This window comes from Capsicum annuum, unplaced genomic scaffold (genome assembly GCF_002878395.1).
Source record: "Capsicum annuum cultivar UCD-10X-F1 unplaced genomic scaffold, UCD10Xv1.1 ctg72740, whole genome shotgun sequence".
In the NCBI taxonomy this organism is placed as follows: Eukaryota; Viridiplantae; Streptophyta; class Magnoliopsida; order Solanales; family Solanaceae; genus Capsicum; species Capsicum annuum.
In genome coordinates, this window is record NW_025882690.1 from 1 (window position 1) to 7,146 (window position 7,146).

Below are 7,146 nucleotides of genomic sequence, written 5' to 3' on the forward strand. Positions count from 1 at the left end.
GCTGTCATGATCCAAGTTATCTAGCTAATAAATTCCTCTTTATTTCCCCTAATTCGATTTAGCTGATTCAATTTCTCCCCACTCGTAAACCCTAACTGCTATTCCAAGACATTACACATTCTGACCTAACAAAGGGTCTTACTTGCTCTCACCTTATTGTTTCCTTTGTCTCGGACGGTATTAATTCTTCTTCTTTGTTGCGTTTGATTTTTAATACTGCATTTTTTCTTCAATTTTTAGCTGCTCTCAACCATTAATAGCCATGATATGCAAAAATGGGGTTATGTCAAAAAATGCAAATAGTTGACCTGAATGATTAACTACCTTAAAAATGAAAGGATTGTGGCTGCATTAATATGTAACCTATTTGGAGAAAATGTTAATTCATTAATTATTCATACATATTTTAGTATAATTTTTTTTTGAGCTTTATACATATCAAGATTCAAGTTATTATCTGTGTGGAATTTTGACTCCCCCTTCCCTTTGTTATCTGTGTATTTGTTGTTTAATGCATGCCTACAACATTTAGTTTGCACCTAGGACACTAGATTACATGGGTCTATTCTTGAAAATACAAAGGTATTCTAATAAATTTGCAAAAGGGAAATGGACCATCAAGTTGAACATCAATAAGTTTCCTCAATAGGGTTACATGGTTTATTTCTTACATCGTAATATGCGTTGGTTCACCATTTCATCGGTTGTTTTTTATTAGTGTTATTTTTTTGAAGTTGAACTTCTATGTGATATTTTCATGAGTTTCATATACTATGTAACATTTAGAAGTTGTTGGAAAGCTTGCTTTGTATAGGGAGGAGATGGAAGCATCTGAGGAGAGCAAGAAGAACTGTCTATTGATTCATGAGAAGTCCTGTAAAGTAATGACCGACAGTAATTGCCTGCAAGTTCTGGTAAAACTTTGATTCTTTGTGTACACTTGTTTCCCCGACTTAAATTAAAGTACTTGTTTTATATATATTAGTTGGTTTTGATCACCATATGTGCAATTAGTTATTCTTGTAGTTAATTGTCTACTTGTTGATCACCTTGTTTTGCTTAATATTTTGAAGACTGACCTTTAATTTTCGCTCTAGTTTTTTTTTCTCATCAATGTAGTGAAAATTTGTGAAGTTCAACGAACAAGTTACACTTAGAGGATGTGAAGTACTTTCATTTTCCATTTTCCATTTTCATCCGGCTGGTATTTTTCTTTCCCAAAATTCTTTCTCTAATTCCCTTCTCTCTCAAATTCTCTCCCTCAACCAACACTCTTCTTTTTCTTCTTCTTTGCAGGACCAGTAGTAGAAATCGCCATTAATGAAGGATTAGAGAAGCTTGATTTTGTTCTTTTTAGTTGTAATAAATTCTAGTTGATTGATCAATAAAATTCCCCAATTTTGTTCCATGTACAATTTCAGTTAGCAAGTCCATTACAAGAGGTATCAGAGCTCCTTCCTGGAGCAATTACAATGACAACTACTGAAACTAGGTCAAAATCCATGGAAGAGAATCTCACAAAATGAAGGCACAACTACATATCACATTGGAGAAATGAGTTAGAAGTCTGAGTCCACTAATCACAAAATTGATGATTTGTGCCGGAAATTGGATCTACAGATTGAGAAGCTGGTTTCAACTGAGTCCGGTATCTTGAGAACTCCACCAGGTGTTAACATGCAAGCAAGTGGGGGTCAGGTACCAGGCATGGGACTGGGGATCACAATCATATTCCTGTATTTGTAGGAAGGCCCCACATGCACAATTTTACTCACAAAATTGAATTTCCTTACTTTGAGGAAGGTAATCCTCAAGCATGGCTTCGTAAATGTGAGAGGTATTTCAATTATAATAATGTGATGGAACCAGAAGTGAAGCTAGAAATGGCAATATTGCATTAGTGGCCGCAAAGCCATGGTAATTTTCATATCATTTAAGCAAGGGAACTGTAAGGTGGTCTGAATTTACTGAAGACATTTGTACGAGATTTTCGGATTCTATTAATAGTACTATGAATTTGTTAGGTGAATTCAAAAACTTAGAACAAAAAAGGGGCGTGGATGAGTATTTGGAGGAATTTGAAGACCTAAAGTTCTGGGTTTTGAGAAGGAATCCTACAATTCCAGAGTAGTTTTTTTGGGTTCTTCATTGAGAGTCTCAAAGAGGACAGTTAAGATGCTTGACCTCTTCACTCTGAGTCAAGCTGTTGATAAAGCTACACACCAGGAGAAAGTGTTGGAGATTGCTAATAGGAAGGTCAGGACTATAGGGGCAAGAGTGGATTATCCCACCAGGCACAAATGAGTACCCATTCCGTCTAAGTAGAGTAGCTCCAAAGAGACAAAATTTCAGTAAAACCAAACTAATAGAGGCTAGAAGGGCACAAGGCTTGTGTTTCAAGTGTGGTGACAAGTATCTTTTTGGGCCATCAATGCAAAACCAAATGGTTAAATGCATTAACTGGTAGTGTGGATCAAGAAATTCATCTAGTTACAGAAGAAGACATTCCGGAGGATGATGTGGAACCCTTGCCATTGACTGAGGAAGAGATAGTGGATGAGGCTATCAGTCTCCATTCCCTATCACGAGTAGAGGTTCCTAATACTATTAGGTTAAAAGGGAAACTAGTAAGAAAGAATTGATTGTGTTACTTGATTCAGGAAGCAGTCATAGCTTCTTGGACATGGAGACAGCTAAAGAGAGTGGTTGTGTTATCAAACAAGTCAATCCTATTAGGGTTACCATAGCTGATGGTAGTTTACTCATGAGTTATCATAGTTGCACTAGGTTCAAATGGAATATACAAGGCATGGAGTTCTTGTGAAGAAATATAAGAGAAGAACATTATTGATTTGTTGTAACTACATTAGTACATTGAGACCCTATTTATAGACACTACATTCCAATCCTTTTCCTAATAGGACACAACATTACAATCCTTTTCCTAATAAGACACAACATTACAATTTTTCCATGTAGGATTCTATAAGCTATTCCTATTCCTACTCATATGCTATAACATCCCCCTCAAGTTGGTGCATAGAAGACATAAGTACCAAGCTTGTTATAGATGTAATTAATACTAGGATCGATGAGGGACTTGGTCAAACTAAAAAATTTCACTAAGCAATGATGATGGAAACTTAACTAACTTATGAACACAAGTATTAAAATGTTAACTTATATCAGGAAAAATAAAATAATTCAGACTTACTTGAGATATCAAATATCTTCATAAACAGTACTCATATAATACTTTCTGTGAAAAACAATATTCATGCATTAAGCATTTGAATCATTGTTGACGAATCTAACAAGATACTTACATTCTTCCAATAGCCATTTGAATTGTTTTTCTTCCAACAGTTCAGCTATTATGACTTCTCCCACAAAATGAATTGGACTACCATAGATATGAAGCATATCACCATTAGCCTTCAAGGCTACCATTATAATACTCTCTTGTGAACCTTTTGATCCAAACTTGCATCAACATAAACCACCAAAAGTCTAGAGAAACATTGAGTAAATTCACATTAACGGAAACATCTCGAATAGCACTAACATTGTTCACCCAGTTATAAATTCGCTAAAATCAAATAATGCTTTAGATAATACATCACCTTCACTCCATAGTACTGAATCAAAGAGATATTTATTACTAGTCTTTCACATCCCCACTTGTGGTATTACACTAGGTATGTTGTTGTTTTAGTAGTCTTTGCCATCATCCATAAAATAGATACGCACTATCAGTTACATTAAAAAAAACTTAACATCCAAAACTAATTTATACCATCGAGCAACGAAATATAAGATATCATGAAATTTTAGCCAGAGTGTCAAGCTCATTTTCTACATGACATACAAATGAAACATGTGCTCTAAGGTTTCAGGTTCCATTACACAAAAATGACAGATTTCATCTTCACAATAAAATCTTTTTTGTAATAATGTAATTAGCATTCAATGTATTTAAAACACGTCTCACTAAAAATATTTCAATCTCATTAAAAATATTTCAACTTCCTTTTAATCTTTAAAAATCATAAATGGCTTCAAAGGGATTCAAAAAAGACACGAGATCTATTTTCTAGATGATTAGCCGAACTCCTATCATTAATAAGAATCAATTTTGCAAGATGATTGCTAGACTTTGCATCTTATTTTTTCAAAATGATAAAATATCAAATCAGTCTATCATAGCCGCAGAAAAAATTGAAATAGATAAAACAGATTCATCATCTTGATTAAAGTTGTTTAGACTCGCTAAGGCTAGGGAGAGGAAGGGTCGTGACCTCGATCAGGTGAGGTGCATTAAGGGGGAAGACGGTAGAGTGTTGGTGGAGGACGGCCACATAAAGAAGAGATGGCAGTTGTACTTTCATAGGCTCTTGAATGACGAGGGGGACAGAGCTATTGTGTTAGGGGAACTGGAGCACTCAGAGGAGTGTCGGGATTTTAGCTATTGTAGACGTTTTAAGGTAGAAGAGGTTAGACAGGCAGTCCGCAGGATGCGTAGGGGTAGGGCGACGGGGCCGGATGAGATACCGGTGGAGTTTTGGAAGTTTGTTGGAGAGGCTAGTGTAAGGTGGTTGACTGGATTGTTTAATGAAATTTTCAGGACGGCAAAGATGCCCGAGGCGTGGAGGTGGAGTACCATGATCCCTCTCTATAAGAATAAGGGGGACATTCAGAGTTGCAATAACTATAGGGGGATTAAGTTATTGAGTCACTCTATGAAGATCTGGGAGAGAGTGGTCGAGGTGAGGCTGAGACGGATAGTGTCCATCTCGGAAAACCAGTTCGGATTTATGCCCGGCCGCTCGACGACGGAGGCAATCCACCTGGTACGGAGGTTGGTGGAGCAGTATAGGGAAAGGAAGAAGGATCTGCACATGGTGTTTATCGACCTGGAAAAGGCTTACGACAAAGTCCCCAGGGAGGTGCTGTGGAGATGCTTGGAGGTGAGGGGAGTACCGCAGGCATATATCAGAGTAATTAAGGATATGTATGAGGGAGCGAAAACCCAGGTGAGGACGGCGGGAGGAGACTCAGAGCATTTCACTGTCCGGACAGGATTGCATCAGGGATCTACTCTTAGTCCCTTTTTGTTTGCATTAGTAATGGATGTGTTGACGCGGCGTATTCAAGGGGAGGTGCCGTGGTGTATGCTCTTTGCGGACGATGTAGTTCTGATTGATGAGACTCGAGGGGGTATAAATGACAAATTAGAGATGTGGAGGCAAACTCTTGAGTCTAAAGGGTTCAGGGTGAGCAGAACCAAGACAGAGTATGTGGAATGTTAGTTTAATGACGTGAGGCGAGAGAATGAGGTAGTAGTGAAGCTGGAAGCACAGGAGGTATGTAAGAGGGACAAGTTCAAGTATCTCGGGTCCGTGATCCAGAGTAACGGTGAGATTGACGAGGATGTCTCGCACCGTATTGGGGCGGGTTGGATGAAGTGGAAACTCGCGTCGGGGGTCCTGTGTGATAAGAAGGTGCCGCCCAAGCTTAAAGGCAAATTCTATAGGGTGGTAGTCCGTCCGGCCTTGCTGTATGGAGCGGAGTGTTGGCCAGTTAAGAACTCCCACATCCAAAAAATGAAGGTGGCAGAAATGCGGATGTTGCGCTGGATGTGTGGACTGACTCGAAGGGATAGAGTTCGGAATGAGACTATCCGGGAGAAGGTTGGTGTGACTTCAGTGGAGTGTAAGATGCGGGAAGCACGATTGAGATGGTTCGGACACGTGAAGAGGAGGGGCATGGATGCCCCGGTCCGTAGGTGTGAGAGGCTAGCGTTGGATGGTTTTAGGCGGGGTAGGGGTAGGCCGAAGAAGTACTGGGGTGAGGTGATTAGGCGGAACATGGAACAGTTACAGCTCACCGAGGACATGACCCTAGATAGGAAGGTCTGGAAGAGGCGAATTACGGCAGAAGAGTAGGGCCAGATTGGGTCGCTAGTGTAGGGAATTACTTGGTGGGGGTTTTTTATTTTTTATTCCTGTTATGATTCCGTATTCAGTGTTCCATGCTTATTACGAATCTGTGTGCTTTCCTCTGCTTTCCTCTGTTTTATAGTCCGTATGGGTGCCTTATTTATATTATTGTCATCTGCTTCTGTGCTTTACTATGTGTTTGTGTGATATCTTGTGCCTGAGCCGGGGGTCTTTCGGAAACAGCCTTTCTACTTCATCAGAGGTAGAGGTATGGACTGCGTACATCTTACCCCCCCAGACCCCACTAAGTGGGAATACACTGGGTTTGTTGTTGTTGTATCATCTTGATTAAAAAAGCAGCTCATTGAATATCTTAAGAGCTAGTGCTATCATCAATCAATTCTGACACTTCAAATTTTTGTAACACCAGTTATTGAACTTAAAAAAATAAAAGGATCTTCATTGTCTCATAGAAATACCATTTGAATATCCCATCTAACACCTCTACTTAAAATATCACATTCCTACAAAATGCTTTTCTTACCCAAAATGTAGATCTATTAGTTAAATTAGGAAAATATTTACCTTTAACCACTTAAGAAACTATCAAATCAGGCTCAATTAGTACTTTTTCATGCTAGTTTAGCTAAAAGAGACATATTGAGATCTTTAAATTCTGAGGCTGTAAATCATCTTTGAACTTTGGTTCACAAAATACGTAGGTTGAGCACTATGAGGTCTCAGGTTCAATTTCCAATAGAGACAAATACTAGGTGATTTCTTTCTATCTTTTCTAACATTGATGGACAGAGCTAACTCGTACCTGGTACGTGTTGCTGGTGGGAGGTGGCAGGTCACCCGCGTAATTAATCAAGATGTACATAAGCCAGCCGCCCGGACACCACGATAATCTATATTTGACAATTGAATTAACTATCCATAACAAGTTAAGCTAGCAAGCTGGAAATGAGGCAATTAACTTGCAAAAACAACGTAAAATGCACTTACGATGTAAAAATCCTTCTTGTTGTCATTGTGTATAACCTTTTGACCTTTCACTATATTTACAAAATCATTGAACAAATTGGAGGTGAAAGTAAATGAAGCAAAATGTATATCAGAAAATACTTCGAGTTTCATGCCTTATGTGATCGATCACCTTCAACGCCAGCGTACTGTCGAATTCCGGCGGAACTTGCTCCGTCTC

The 7,146-nt window shown here is 38.7% G+C and overlaps 1 long non-coding RNA gene across 1 annotated transcript; it reads right to left on the minus strand.

Moving 5' to 3' along the window:
• Positions 1-3,383: 3,383 nt before the first annotated feature.
• Positions 3,384-7,146, minus strand: LOC107862656. The gene is made up of 3 exons (XR_007051121.1): positions 6,948-7,146; positions 6,763-6,850; positions 3,384-3,510 (listed from the first exon to the last, which is right to left on the minus strand). It is a non-coding gene; the product is annotated as an uncharacterized LOC107862656 (long non-coding RNA).